Here is a 15771-nt window from a genome sequence, read left to right as displayed (position 1 = left end):
GAGGTTTAGTAAACTTATGTAACTCCAACAATTATGAAATAAATTTAACAATTTGAAAATTTTGTACAGAAGTAACATGCAAAAAGTTGCAGACCCATTTGACTTTCCTGTAAAAAATTTAAAATCACGCGCTACAGCCAAAGTTTCTGTTTTTGTACAGAACATAGTAAACAAGCAATCTAATCATCCTAAAACCGAAACTTGGCACATTATTTTTATAATACAATGGATATATACAATGGGATAATTATTTTCAGAGAAGCTTCCATGAAATTTTATACATTGTTTCCATGAACATGAACACAAGTGCTCAAGGTCGACCCTCATTTCTTCAATGCATAATCTTCCAATCACTTCTCTTATTGAAAAACTTTTTAGGTATGAGAGGCAAGTACTTTTTTTCTATTTTCATTCTTTAATTTTTTTATGTTTCACCCACAACTAAACAGAAACAAAAAAGAAAAAAATCTACTTAGTGAAGAAAGCAAACAAGCACACACGAGAATATCAACCCCACGCTATTGCTCCCCGACAACGACACCAGAAAAAAGCTTGATGATAATCCCCAAGTGTAGGGAATCATCGTAGCAATTTCCAAAGGTGGAAGTGATAAGTATGGAGTGTCGAACCCACAAGGAGCTAAATGTAAGATCAATATTCTCTCAAGCCCTATCTACCACTCATACCGCTCTACGTACATCGAACGTTTGCTTCCGACTACAAACGAGAAATAAAACTACGTTGTGGGTATGAAGAGGGTAACTTTGCATGATATCTGAGAGATAAAATATAAAAGTAGGGGATGTTATCATAAATTTAGAATATATTACTAAATATTATAAATAGCAAGTGTCGAATAATGATGGGTCGGTGTGCGGAATTGTCCTAGGCAATTGTTAACAAGACCGACAGTCGTCATTGCAATTTCATATGAGGGAGAGGCATAAGCTAACATACTTTCTCTTTTTGGATCATATGCACTTACGATTGGAACTCTAGCAAGCATCCGCAACTACTAAAGATCATTAAGGTAAAACCCAACCATAGCATTAAAGCATCAAGTCCTCTTTATTCCCATACGCCATGTCCCGCTTATCCGTGTTTGTGCTTCAGTCACTCACGCAACGCAGACAATAAGAAACCATGGACATATTGCAACACCCTACAAACGGGAATCCCTCACGCTTGCGCGACACGGAGGGCACCATAGGACAGCACCAAAGTAAAACATACAACTCATACCAATCTAGATCATCAATCAACCCAAAGACAAAGGATATCTACTCAAAACATCATAGGATGGCAACACATCATTGGATCATAATATGTGGCATAAATGTCAGGACCCCGATTCCAAGTCACATCGATCTAGCCGGTAACACCTCATATCACTTTGCGGCCTCACGCACGGTATCCCACGGGTGTCGCCTTACCATGGCCCGGGACCGTTTGCGCCTTTTGGCTCACGTATATGATAGTGTCGCTAGCATCCATATGACAGAGAACCCGGGCCGACATGGCTAGTCGTGAACCCAAAGCGGCACAGACCTATGGAGACAGGCATACATGAATCACATCGAACATGTCGGTCATCAACGAGTGATTCCGGGCTGTAGCACTGGGCTAACAGGACTCCGGGGAACCCCGGGCTGTAGCAGGCTAGGCAGGACTCTGGAAGTCACCGTGTGACATTTCTCCGAAGGGACAGACATAGGGACGAAGTGAAACACATGCCGGCCAGTCAAGTGTCCTGAACAGTAGTGCTGGGCTAGCAGGACTTCGGTGAACCGGGCTGTAGCGGACAACTATGGCTCGAGGAACACTAGACTACATTTCCCCATAAGAAAGGCTGCCAAGGATAAACAACTAGATTGTCGGATCCCACTCATACCAAGCATTTCAATCATACACACAATATGCCCGATATGAGTACATACAACATGGCATCACAACAAAACTCTACAACTCAAGTACTTTATTTAAAGGCTCTAGAGAGCCATACATAACATGTTCATACAGATAGGGGTCACATGACCCGACACTCAAGTCATACAAACATACAAGCACATGCGGAAGCAACTAGTCTGAGTACAGACTCTAGAAAGAAAGAAGGCTTCTCGAAGCCTGTCTATCTACATAGGGCCCTCCATGGCCAGGATCACCACCTGGGTGGCTAGTCACTCGTCGACGTCAAGGTCTACATAAAACCCATCGGAGGGGGCAGTGTTGTCGTCTGAAAACAATAATTAAGCAAACATGAGTACAAGGTACTCAGCAAGTCTTACAACAGAACCTACTATACATGCTTATTCTCAAGAAGGTGGTGGGGTTATTGCAGCAAGCCAGCTTTGACTCTTGGCTAAGCTATCCTACGGAACTCCACCAGTAAAATAGTTTTCGCACACGAGTCCACTACTCACCAACACAATACTCCACCGGGATCCTCCCTCGTCATCCTACGAGAGGGCCATCCTCGGTACTCACACTTATCTTGAGTCTTTTAGTAGTATCCATTAACTTGTCTATGAACTGTATAGGCAACCAAGTAGTCCTTTACCGCGGACGCGGCTATTCGAATAGTTTTATACCCTGCAGGGGTGTACTTCGTCACACATGTTTCCACCACTTAGCGTCTGCACACGACATGTGCTCGGCAGACTTCAAGCGAAAACCGACGTGGGTGTAGACACGACCTGACTAACCTCACAAGTCTCTAGTCCAGGTTTATCGCCTATTCAGGTTCCATCCGCAAGGAAATCCGGCCGGGGTGTCCTCAACGGCCCCAAACGATGTGAACAGGGTTCCCGAGACACCAAACGGGTGACTCGGTACACCGTGCCACGGTGTATCTACCGCAACATAGCCCACCCCTAGGGTCAGCGCTACGCACGGCGCCAACACATGTCCTACAAACACCAGAAACTAGTTGCAACTCCTGGACAGAGGCGAGAGGGGTCAGTAAGTCGAGCGGGGTCATATTTCAGGGCCCAATGTGTGGTAGTAGCTGAATCTTAAATCACGCATACAGATCTCAGTTCTTATGGACGGTCTCAATGAAACAACCCACCATGTACTCCTACATGGCCTCTCATCGATACCTTTACCAAAACATGTTCAACACATCCCTCACATTACCGACATATCATATCACTCTAGCCCATCACCCAGATGAACCAGACCTGACACAACTCTAAGCATAGCAGGCATAGCAAGGTAGGAATCACATACATGGCTCAATCAACTCCTACACATGCTAGTGGGTTTCATCTAGTTACTGTGGCAATGACAGGTCATGCAGAGGATAAGGGTTCAACTACCGTAACACACAGCAGTTTGAATCGCGTTGTCTTAATGCAGTAAACAAGAGCAGAAGCGAGAACATGGGTTTGTATCGGAATGATCAATGGGTTGCTTGCCTGTTGTAGTGGTAGTAGGGTACTGCCCTTCAGACGGATACTCGGGGTTATCCTCGGAGGCAGAACCTACCACGAAAGACACACCGAAACATAATCAACACATGGCAATATGCAACAATATGATGCATGCTATGACATGGCAAGATGAAGGTGTCTTGGCCTAATGCAAGCTAAAACAGAAAGGGATGAACTCATTTGAGTCAAAGATTCAATTATTAGCTTTTAAACATGGCTTTATTAGTGCATTACCTTTCTGCTTAAACAGCAAGGTTAACTTGTTTTGTCATGCATGAAACCATTACAGATGGATAGATTGAATTTTTCTGATCATTTTTCATATATAAATCTTTGCATTTGGAGCTATGGTTGATTTTCTATGATTTTTAGAAGTTTTGACTATTTTCTGGAATTTCCTATTAAAGAATAAATCCAGTAATTGAATTAATGCGTCAGCACTGCGTCACTGTGACGTCAGCGGGTCAAAGGCGCCAGCCCAGGTCAAACCTGACTGGTGGGCCCCTTCTGTCAGTCTCTCAGCTAACTAACAGAGTTGGTTAGTGTTTAGTTAGCACTAAACTGGGTTAGTTAGGCTCTGGGCCCACATGTCAGTGAGAGAGGGGTAGTTAACGGCGTCATTAACCTCTAACAGAGTGATTAGCTCTAATTTAAACTAATCTAAATTAGTTAGAAGCCGGCCCCACACATCAGTGTCTCAGATGGAGTCAAACTGGGTCAAACCCCTGGTCAGCGGGGCTAATCCCGCCGGCGTTGAGTCGCCGGCGAGGCCGAGACGGGCAGAGCTTCGGATTTGGTCCTCCGGTGACCAAATCGCCGGTGGAGACGTGCTACGCGTAGCTGGGGAGCTGCCGCATCCAGTGGTGCAAGTGGTTGGACACGGGGACGCCGGAAACGACGCCGGCGAGCTCGACAGCGGCGGCCGGAGTTCGGACGGGGTTGGGTTCGACGCTACGGTGCACGGGAGAAGGAGCTGGTGGTGGCTACGGGCTCCTGGTGCTGCGCTGAGCACAACGGTGAGCTTGGCTTCGAGCCACTGTGGCTCTAGCCACGACGGCGCCATGGCCGGCGGCGGGGAGCTTTCGGGTGCGGTGGAAGTGGCGACTACAGAGGCCAAACGAGCACGGGAGCTAGGGGAAGAGGAAGAGGAGCTCACAGGGGGTCGGAGAGGGGGTCAGCGAGCTCGGGGAGGTCCTGGCGGCGACGAATCGACCGGAGACGGCTCGGGTGCCCGAGGTTGAAGACGAGGGCGAAGACGGCGTTCGGCGGCGTTTGGAGTCGCGTGGGTCAGCGGAGAGGTCCAGGGCGACGAGGCGGAGCTATTGGGCTTGTCGGAGGGGCGAGGGGGTGGCTCTGGTGACGTCTACGGCGAACGGCGGCGAGGATCGCGCTGCCATCGGCCATCGCGGGAGAGGGTGAGGGAGACGAGGGGGAGAGTGAGGGAGGATGAGAGGGGGACGTGGGGGTCGGCGTGGCATCCCTGGACGTCTCCAGGGCGTCGGCAGAAGCAGGAGGTGGCCGGCGTGTGGCCGCGGGCGCCGGCCACGCGCTCCTCGTCCTCCTGGCGGGAGGAGGACGACGACTGGCAAGGCCAGTCGGCTGGGCCGAGCCAGGTGGGCTGGGCCAGCACAGGTAAGGCCCAGGTGGGCTTCCCTCTCTCTCTTTTTTTGATTTGTTTCTGTTTTTCTATTTAACTGCAACTGTTGGGCTTTATTAAAAATACTAAAACGTTTCCAAAAATCCTGAAAATAATTGTGGGCTCTGTTTAGAATATTTCCAACAGCAAACATTTATTTCCAGAATTATTTGAGCATTTAAATTATTTTATAGCATTTAAATGCCCAAAATCAAATACTTATGATTTAATTCAATGACCTTCTATTGACCTAGAAAATTGTGCACCAATTTTGCCAGAGGTTCTAACCCAAGACAAAGAGAGTGAACTTTTTAGAAGGGCATTTCAGGTTCATTGAAAATAATTTTAGTAAACCCTAGTTGTTTCCAGGGGGGTTGGGGTTCTGTCTTCCCCATTTCAAATTTAAGAGGAATTTAAACATGATGCACACTCTAATGCTTGAACTAACTAGGGTGTGACAACTCACCCCCACTCAAAAGAATCTCGTCCCGAGATTTAGGATCCTCCGGAAGAAGGTGGGGTACTCGAGTCGAAGACGATCCTCCCTTTCCCAAGTGGCTTCTTTCTCGGAATGGTGTGACCATTGAACCTTGAGAAACTTGATATTATGACGTCGAGTGGTACGCTCGGCTTGATCAAGGATACGAACGGGATATTCCCGATAGGAGAGGTTATCTTGTAGATCAAGCGTTTCGTGGTCCACTCCACGGATAGGATCCGCGAAGCAACGCCTGAGTTGAGAAACGTGGAAGACATCGTGAACTCTGGAAAGATGCAAGGTAGTTCCAATTGGTAGGCAACTTCTCCTCGTTTGGCAAGAATGCGAAAGGGTCCAATGTAACGAGGAGCCAATTTGCCTTTGATACCGAAACGATGGGTTCCCTTTAACGGAGTAACCCGAAGGTAAGCCTTCTCGTCGACTTCATAAGTCATAGGCTTATGTTTACGATCATATTGACTCTTTTGACGAGATTGGGCTGTTTTCAATTTCTCACGAATAACGCGAACCTGCTCTTCTGCTTCCTGAATCATATCCGGGCCAAAGAGTTGTCTTTCCCCGGTTTCTGACCAGTTAAGAGGCGTTCGACATTTTCGTCCATAGAGAACTTCGAAAGGAGCCTTGCCCAAGCTGGCTTGATAACTATTGTTATAAGCAAACTCCGCGAATGGAAGGCATTTCTCCCAACTCATTCGAACGAGATACAGAAGCTCGGAGCATATCTTCCAGAATTTGATTGACTCGTTCTACTTGACCACTTGATTGAGGATGGAAGGCGGTGCTAAAAGAGAGACGAGTTCCCATAGCATTTTGGAAACTTTCCCAAAATCGAGAGGTGAAGAGACTCCCACGGTCTGAGTTAATTTCCAATGGGACACCATGAAGAGACACTATTCGGGAGATGTATAAATCGGCTAGCTGGCTAGCGGTGATACTCTCACGAACAGGTAGAAAGTGGGCTACTTTGGAAAGTCGGTCGATCACGACGAAGATGGCATTATTCCCTCTCTTGGTCCTGGGAAACCCAGTGATGAAATCCATACTGATTTTATCCCATTTCCATTCAGGAATAGCCAAAGGTTGAAGGGTGCCAGCAGGCCGTTGATGCTCTGCTTTAACACGACGACAAACGTCGCAATTAGCAATGTATTGAGCGATTTCTCTCTTCATCCTAGTCCACCAAAACCTCTGGCGTAGGTCTTGATACATTTTAGTACTACCGGGATGAATGGTGAGAGGGGATTCATGAGCTTCCTTAAGGATCAACTGGCGTAGATGTTGTTTCTTGGGAACCACCAAACGGTTCTCGAAGAAGACAGCACCCCGCTTATCCATGGAAAAACATTTAGCAACTCCGCTAGCAATGTTTTCCTTAATCCGGGATATGCCCTTATCACGCTTCTGGGCAGCTATGATTTGATCCATAAGGGTAGGTTTCGCCACCAGGGTGGATAGGAATCCTCGAGGAACAATGTGAAGATTAAGCTTACGAAATTCCTCATGGAGAAGTGGTTGACTTTGTTGTAACATCAGGTTGTTACAATAGGACTTACGGCTTAGCGCATCAGCCATGACATTGGCTTTGCCCGGGGTGTAAGTTATTCCTAAGTCGTAATCCGAGATCAACTCAACCCAACGTCTTTGCCTGAGATTCAAATCTGGTTGGGTGAAGATATATTTCAAACTTTGGTGATCGGTGAAGATCTCGCAACGATTACCGAGAAGGTAATGTCGCCAGGTTTTAAGTGCATGGACTACAGCTGCAAGCTCTAGATCATGTGTGGGATAATTTTCCTCATGTGGGTGTAATTGCCGTGAAGCATAGGCAATTACCTGACGATCTTGCATGAGTATGCAACCTAGTCCTTGTCGCGAGGCGTCGCAATAGATAATAAAGTCCTTGGAGAAATCTGGTGGTACCAGTACGGGAGCAGATGTCAGGCGTCTTTTCAGTTCCTGAAAGCTGAACTCGCACTGTGGAGTCCACTCGAACTTTTTATCTTTCTTGAGGAGTTCAGTTAGAGGTTTAGCAACCTTGGAGAAATTCTCGACGAAGCGGCGGCAATAGCTCGCTAAGCCAAGGAAGCTCCGAACTTGCTTAACCGTCTCAGGTGGAGTCCAATCAAGGACGGCTTGAACTCGCTCGGGATTGACAGCAATACCCTTACCAGAGATTACATGGCCTAGATAGGTCACTTCTGGCAACCAAAATTCACACTTGGAGAATTTGGCATAAAGGCGATGCTCTCGAAGTTTCATCAATACCAGCCTTAGATGTTCGGCATGTTCCTCTTCATTCTTGGAGTAGATGAGTATGTCATCGAGGTATACTACGACGAATTTATCCAAGTACTCCATGAAGACCGAGTTCATTAACCGAGAGAAGGTAGGCTGGGGCATTGGTTAAACCGAAGGACATGACGGTGTACTCGTATTGGCCATAACGAGTAACAAAGGCCGTTTTGGGAATGTCCCCGTTTCTGATTTTGATTTGATGGTAGCCCAACCTCAAATCCATCTTGGAAAAGACTGAGGATCCAGCGAGCTGATCATACAGATCGTTGATCCTGGGAAGCGGGTATTTGTTCTTGATGGTGACCAAGTTGACAGGTCGGTAATCCACAACCATTCGATCCGTTCCATCCTTCTTCTTAACGAAGAGGACGGGGCAAGCCCAAGGAGAGGAACTAGGACGGATGAAACCCTTTTTCAAGGACTCATCGAGTTGGTTCTTAAGCTCGGCTAGTTCTAAGGGTGCCATCTTGTAGGGTCTTCTAGAGATTGGAACGTTCCTGACAAGGTCTATCACGAACTCAACATCCCTGTCAGGTGGAACACCTGGCAGTTCTTCTGGAAAAACATCCGAAGTCTCGGACTACCGGAACATCCTCAAGGTCTGGAAGAGGGTTAGCATTTAGAGAGTAAAGCTGGCGCTTGGCCACTCGAGTTAAGACATTGACTGTCTTGCCCGATGGGTGAGTAAGTTGAACGGTTCTAGTGGCACAATCGATCTTAGCATAATGAGCTGACATCCAGTCCATACCCAAGATGATATTTATGTCGGAGGACTTGAGAGCTATTAAGGATGCAAGGAAGACAAGTCTGCGACAAGAATTTCGTTCCCATGGCTTACTCTAGAAGTTTGCCATTTGGAACCCGGGGTTTGAATTACCATGGAAGTGGGCATGTCACAGAATGTCGTGTTATGCAATCGAGCATAGCTTCTCGGATATGAATGAATGAGATGCTCCAGTATCGAAAAGAACAGATGCCGGATGGCAGTTAACAAGGAGCGTACCAAGGACGACGTTAGGATCCTCATGAGCCTCCTCGGCTGAAACATAGTTGACATGGCCACGTGCAGTGGTGGCCGGCTTGGCGTAGAATGTCTTTCCCGGCTGCTTACCACGGCCAACGGACTTTCCAGTTTGATTGGGGTTGTTGTTCTGGGGACACTCTCGGCTATAGTGACCCGGCTCTCCACACTTAAAGCATGTCACCACATTGGGGCGTGGAGCAGCATTAGCAGCGGGGCCACCATAGGGCTTGGGCGGTGCAAATTGCTGGTTGGGACGAGGCGCCTCAAAGGATGGCCTCGGGATGAACCTGGGTGGCAGTGCCGTGCTTGGGATCCACACCGGCGCTTCTGAGCTCCCGAGCCGGATGAAGAGCCAAAATCACGGGAGTGCTTGCGTGAAGCGTCATAATCAGTCTGGCCTGTCTCAGCGCTGATGGCTTTATTGACCAGCATTTGAAAAGATGTGCACTCGTGCAGACGGAGATCGCGGCGAAGCTCAGGGCTAAGTCCCTTGCGGAACCTTGCCTGCTTCTTAGCGTCAGTAGAAACCTCTTCAGGGGCATAGCGTGCCAGATTCCCAAATTCACGACTATATGCATCCACAGTCAGTCTTCCTTGGGTGAAGTTGCAGAACTCCTCCCTCTTGCGATCCATGAGACCTTCCGGAATGTGATGCTCACGGAAAGCCTCACTGAATTCAGCCCAAGTAGTGATTTGGCCGACCGGGCGCATAGCTTCAAAGTTTTCCCACCAAAGGCTAGCAGGGCCTTCGAGGTGATAGGCAGCATAGGTAACCTTGTCGCTTCGGCTACGTTGGCAGAACGTAGCTTGTGGGTGATGCTGCGAAGCCAGTCATCCTCGTCGAGGGGCTCGACGGAGTGATTAAACTTTAGCGGGTATAGCTTGATAAAGTCATTGATTGACACCAAGTCATTTCGCGGGTGGCATGCAGTGTTCTGCTCAATCCGCTCTAGCAGACGGTTAGTCTCACGCTTGTTTCTTTCCGCCTGTAGCATCACTTCGGCCAGAGAAGGCGGGTGAGGTAGATTCTCACCTCTAGCTGCACTGGCTTCCCCCTGCTCCGGGGCACCAGGGTTGCTGCGGGTGTTGACCATCCTAAGAGGAAACAAGACAACGGTTTAGAGAAGGATGGCTCAAACTTAGCAAGGAAGTGCAGAATGTAATGGATAACACAGAATGCCAAGATGTTCATCTGTATGTCATGGTAATATAAAACTGCCATATATATACCAACGGTCATACACATCATACATATTATGTACAAGCCCAGGCTACAGTACAACTATGATGAAAGACATTACATCTCATCAGAGGCATTCCAAGCTCCTATACATTATTTGTCTACACCTCCGGAATTGATTACACACAAAGTCATATTCCACAAGTCACACAGGACAGTGGAGATACAACTACTACAATACTAGTGGTACTACTACTAACTCAGACAGCTCCGTAGTAGTTCTCATAGAAGTCGCCTCCGTAGCCTGGAAGTTCAACATGACCATCCGGGAACAGACAGTCCTGAGGAGCCTGTGGACCAAAGGGGCTAGGATGAGGTCTTGGACCAACAAACGGTGGCCTGCGGGGACCACGGGGTGGGGTGATGCCTCCCACATCACGCCAATCCACCATGTCTGGCAGAGCTGATCTCACAGGATACAGATCCCTTGTATCCATACATCCAGCTTGCACCGCAGGTGCAAACCGAGTCAATGTGGCCCAATGATCAGCACGGGTATTGAAAAGCTCCAGCCTCAAGGCCCGATTCTCTCGGTCCTTATCTTCGAGCATCTCGAGTGGTACGAGTTAATGAGTCCTCCTGAGTGGAGTTAGCATAGATAGCCTGAAGATACCCTTGCATTCCCGGAAGTGAAGCTGGCATGTAACGGAAGTCGGTGTTCCGAAGCAGGCCAGTCCGGACTCGCAAGATGGTCATCATGGAATAGGCAGCATCCTGCACAGTCATCTCAACAGTAACCCTGAGTCTGTAGGAACAGTGAAGGGGCTCGGTAGATCCAGGATAAGAAGGAAATATCCTGACGGTGCAGAGATATTGGCTTTGATTAAAGTCGCGGAACTGCTCTTCGACAGTGTATTCGGGATACCAACGGTAGCCCGTCTCGATCATTACCCGGACTAGCATAGCAGTATGACCAGGCACGTCGAGGCACCGGGTCAGGCGAACCACTTGGTTTTGAACATGGTTGGCCATCTGAAAGCACAACCACAATGCAAAGACATCAGAATTTCTAGGGAAAATTGGACAGCATAACAGCTGTAAATGCTCAGAAAAAGATTTGAGACATCCACAACAGTTCGCAATACCACTCAACAACATCATATCAAGGTTCTGATCCAATTAGCAACATACTAAAGTAGTAGAAACTGAAACTGGGACTTGTAACAACATCCTATAAGCTACTACGGATTAGTAACACGTGAACCTGATAGAGAAGAGAGCCTAGTCCTTAACCCACGTTGAATGAGAGAGAATGACTCAGATCAGAGGCATAGGTAAAGGAGTAAAAGAACCTTACGTTCCCTCCCACAATCAATTCCCCTACATATAACTAGAGCATTTCTAGACTCGACATCGACCAGTTTGGCTCAACGAACCTACAGGCAGTCCGGCTCTGATACCAACGCTCTCAGGCCCCGATTCCAAGTCACATCGATCTAGCTGGTAACACCTCATATCACTTTGCGGCCTCACGCACGGTATCCCACGGGTGTCGCCTTACCATGGCCCGGGACCGTTTGCGCCTTTTGGCTCACGTATATGATAGTGTCGCTAGCATCCATATGACAGAGAACCCGGGCCGACATGGCTAGTCGTGAACCCAAAGCGGCACAGACCTATGGAGACAGGCATACATGAATCACATCAACATGTCGGTCATCAACGAGTGATTCCGGGCTGTAGCACTGGGCTAACAGGACTCCGGGGAACCCGGGCTGTAGCAGGCTAGGCAGGACTAGTCACCGTGACATTTCCCCGAAGGGACAGACATAGGAACGTGAAACACATGCCGGCCAGTCAAGTGTCCTGAGAGTAGTGCTGGGCTAGCAGGACTCCGGTGAACCGGGCTGTAGCGGACTACTATGGCTCGGAACACTAGACTACATTTCCCCATAAAAGGCTCCAAGGATAAACAACTAGATTGTCGGATCCCACTCATACCAAGCATTTCAATCATACACACAATATGCCTATTGAGTACATACAACATGGCATCACAACAAAACTCTACAACTCAAGTACTTTATTTAAAGGCTCCAGAGAGCCATACATAACATGTTCATACAGATAGGGGTCACATGACCCGACACTCAAGTCATACAAACATACAAGCACATGCGGAAGCAACTAGTCTGGGTACAGACTCTAGAAAGAAAGAAGGCATCTCGAAGCCTGTCTATCTACATAGGCCCTCCATGGCCAGGGTCACCACCTGGGTGGCTAGTCACTCGTCGACGTCAAGGTCTACATAGAACCCATCGGAGGGGGCAGTGTTGTCGTCTGAAAACAATAAATAAGCAAAACATGAGTACAAAGGTACTCAGCAAGTCTTACATCAGAACCTACTATACATGCTTATTCTCAAGAAGGCGGTGGGGTTGATGCAGCAAGCCAGCTTTGACTCTTGGCTAAGCTATCCTACGGAACTTCACCAGTAAAATAGTTTTCACACACGAGTCCACTACTCACCAACACAATACTCCACCGGGGATCCTCCCTCGTCATCCTACGAGAGGGCCATCCTCGGTACTCACACTTTATCTTGAGTCTTTTAGTAGTATCCATTAACTTGTCTATGAACTGTATATGCAACCAAGTAGTCCTTTACCGCGGACGCAGCTATTCGAATAGTTTTATACCCTGCAGGGGTGTACTTCGTCACACATGTTTCCACCACTTAGCGTTTGCACACGACATGTGCTCGGCAGACTTCAAGCGAAAACCGACGTGGGTGTAGACCACGACCTGACTAACCTCACAAGTCTCTAGTCCAGGTTTATCGCCTATTCAGGTTCCATCCGCAAGGAAATCCGGCCGGGGTGTCCTCAACGGCCCCAAACAATGTGAACAGGGTTCCCGCGACACCAAACGGGTGACTCGGTACACCGTGCCACGGTGTATCTACCGCAACATAGCCCACCCCTAGGGTCAGCGCTACGCACGGCCGCCAACACGTGTCCTACAAACACCAGAAACTAGTTGCAACTCCTGGACAGAGGCGAGAGGGGTCAGTAAGTCGAGCGGGGTCATATTTCAGGGCCCAATGTGTGGTAGTAGCTGAATCTTAAATCACGCATACAGATCTCAGTGCTTAGGGACGGCCTCAATGAAACAACCCACCATGTACTCCTACATGGCCTCTCATCGATACCTTTACCAAAACATGTTCAACGCATCCCTCACATTACCGGCATAAGCATTTCACTCTAGCCCATCTCCCAGATGAACCAGACCTGACACAACTCTAAGCATAGCAGGCATAGCAAGGTAAGAATCACATACATGGCTCAATCAACTCCTACACATGCTAGTGGGTTTCATCTAGTTACTGTGGCAATGACAGGTCATGCAGAGGATAAGGTTTCAACTACCGTAGCACACAGCAGTTTGAATCGCGTTGTCTTAATGCAGTAAACAAGAGCAGAAGCGAGAACATGGGTTTGTATCGGAATGATCAATGGTTGCTTGCCTGATGGAGTGGTAGTGGGATACTGCCCTTCAGTTGGATACTCATGGATATCCTCGAGGCAGAACCTACCACGAAGAACACATCGTAATACAATCAACACATGATGATATGCAACAATATGATGCATGCTATGACATGGCAATATGAATGTGTCTTGGCCTAATGCAAGTTATATTAGAAAGGAATGAACTCATTTGAATCAAAGATTCAAATATTAGCTCATTAAACATGGCCTTAATAGTGCTTTTCCTTATTCTGCCTAAACAGCAAGGTAACTTGTTTTGTCATGCATGAAACCATTACAGTTGGATAGATTGAATTTTTCTGATAATTTTTCATATATAATTTATCTCATTTGGAGCTATGGTTGAATTTCTATGAATTTTTGAAGTTTGAACTATTTTCTGGAATTTTCTGAATAAGAATAAATCCAGAAAATCAATTACTGCGGCAGCATTGCATCAGGGTGACGTCAGCAGGTCAAAGGCGCCAGCCCAGGTCAAACCTGACTGGTGGGCCCCTTCTGTCAGCCTCTCAGCTAATTAGCAAAATTAGATTAACACTAATTAGTTGTCAGTGGGGCCTGGGCCCACATGTCAGTGACTGATTTAATTAAAATTAATTAAGACTAATCCTAATTTAGTTAGCCGACCGGCCCCACCTGTCATAGACTCAGGGGGGTCTTCCTGGGCCCACCCAGGGGTCAAACTGGGTCAACTCGCCGGCGGCTCGACGCCGGCGAGGCCCGAGACGGCGGAGGGCTTCGGATTTGGTCCTCCGGTGACCAAATCGACGGTGGAGACGTGCTACGCGTAGCTGGGGCTCGTGCGCATCTAGTGGGGCAAGTGGGAGGAGCTGTGGTGGAGCGAGCTCGCCGGAATCGAGCTCGTGACGGCGGCCGGAGTTCAGGCAAGGTCGGTTTCGAGGCTACGGTGCATGGGAGGAAGAACTGGTGGTGGCTACGGGTCCCTGGTGCTGCGCTGAGCACGGTGAGGCGCTCGGGCGTGTGCTTGCACGGCCGTAGCCACGACGGCGGCATGGCCGGCGGCGAGGAGCGCTCGGGCTCGGAGGGGGCGGTGGCTACGAGGCGTAATCGAGCACGGGAACTAGGGGGAAAGGAAGAGGAGCTCACAGCGGAGTCGGAGAGGGGGTCAGCGGGCTCGGGGAGGTCCTGGCGGCGGCGAATTCGACCGGAGATGGCTCGGGTGCCCGAGGTTGAAGACGAGGGTGAAGGCGGCGATGCAGGGCCTCTGGCATGCGTGGCTCGGTGGGGAGGACAAGGGAGTCGAGGCGGAGCTAATGGGCTCGTCGGAGGGGCGAGGGGGTGTCTGTGGTGGCAACTACGGCGATCGGCAGCGAGGTACGCGCTCGGCCGTCGCAGGAGAGAGAGGGAGACGAGGGGGAGAGTGAGAGAGTGCGAGAGGGAGACGTGGGGGGTCACGTGGCACTTCAGGGCGTCTCCCGGGCGTCGGCGGAAGCAGGAGGTGGCCGGCGTGTGGCCGCGGGCGCCGGCCACGCGCTCCGCGGCCTTCTGGCGCGAGGAGGACGACGACTGGCAGCGCCAGCAGGCTGGGCCGAGCCAGGTGGCTGGGCCAGCACAGGTAAGGCCCAGGTGGGCTTCTTTCTCCTCTTTTTTTTTAGTTTCTGTTTTCTATTTAACTGCAACTGTTTAGCTTTAAATAAAATACTAAAACATTTCCAAAAATCCTGAAAATAAATGTGGCCTCTGTTTAGATTATTTCCAACAGGAAACATTTATTCCCAGAATTATTTGAGCATTTAGATTATTTTATAGCATTTAAATGCCCAAATTCAAATACTTATGATTTAATTCAATGACCTTCTGTTGACCTAGAAAATTGTGCACCAATTTTGCCAGAGGTTCTAACCTAAGACAAAGAGGGTGAACTTTTTAGAAGGGCATTTCAGGTTCATTGAAAATATTTTTAGTAAACCCTAGTTGTTTCCAAGGGGGGTGTGTTGGGGGTTCTGTCTTCCCCAATTCAAATTTAAGAGGAATTTAAACATGATGCACATTCTAATGCTTGAACTAGTCGCCATCGTAGCTACGGCCGCGCAACTTGGCGTTCGAGCTCACCGTTGCACTCACCGCACTTCCGTGAGTCGAACACGACTAACCACGGCTCCTCCCTTGCTCGGCATCGCCCAAACCATTG

Source organism: Triticum urartu, chromosome 6 (assembly GCF_003073215.2).
Source record: "Triticum urartu cultivar G1812 chromosome 6, Tu2.1, whole genome shotgun sequence".
Classification (NCBI taxonomy): domain Eukaryota; kingdom Viridiplantae; phylum Streptophyta; class Magnoliopsida; order Poales; family Poaceae; genus Triticum; species Triticum urartu.
The sequence above is the reverse complement of the archived record's forward strand: the minus strand, read 5'-3'. Positions refer to the sequence as shown.